This window comes from Plasmopara halstedii (genome assembly GCF_900000015.1).
Source record: "Plasmopara halstedii genome assembly, contig: Scaffold_350, whole genome shotgun sequence".
NCBI classification, from domain to species: Eukaryota; Oomycota; class Peronosporomycetes; order Peronosporales; family Peronosporaceae; genus Plasmopara; species Plasmopara halstedii.
Genome location: NW_020187271.1, coordinates 608261 through 608808, shown reverse-complemented (window position 1 = coordinate 608808; position 548 = coordinate 608261).

The following is a 548-nucleotide window of genomic DNA, read 5'->3' as shown; positions in this document are numbered from 1 at the left end:
GATTCACCCTCGCGTCCCACTGACGCCGCCATCCCATGGCTCAGGGCTTGGTGGGGAGATATAGCCAAACGGCTAGCTGATGTCAGCCCCCTTACCATCCGTAAAGAAGTCGACGAATTCTTGTCTACTAGACCGAGTGCTCTACGACACGTTCGCGATGCGATGGCTGAAAGCCAAGACCTGCAGAAAGAATATGCAGATGAAAAGGGAAGAGGCAAAGTAGAGAATTTATGGTCGGGGACCTGTTTTTTTAAATATTAGGAACTTGCCTACACATGCAGCCTCTGCTATCTTCAGGACGAATCTTCATCCACGGTTTAGAGGACCGTTTAAGGTTGTGGCCAAGCGGGGCCTAGCGCATACGCGGAACCTCTCAGAACAGATGCGCACCCATCCGGTGTTTTACGTGGGCTTGCTAAAGCCGTACCGGGATCCGGCACAAGTGAACGCGGAAGCGTTGCCGCCGGAGCGGATCCCACGGGCCCTCGGCCACCCAGAAACTGAACCAGCAACTTGTTCGGAGCACGGAGTGCAACACCCTCCATTTC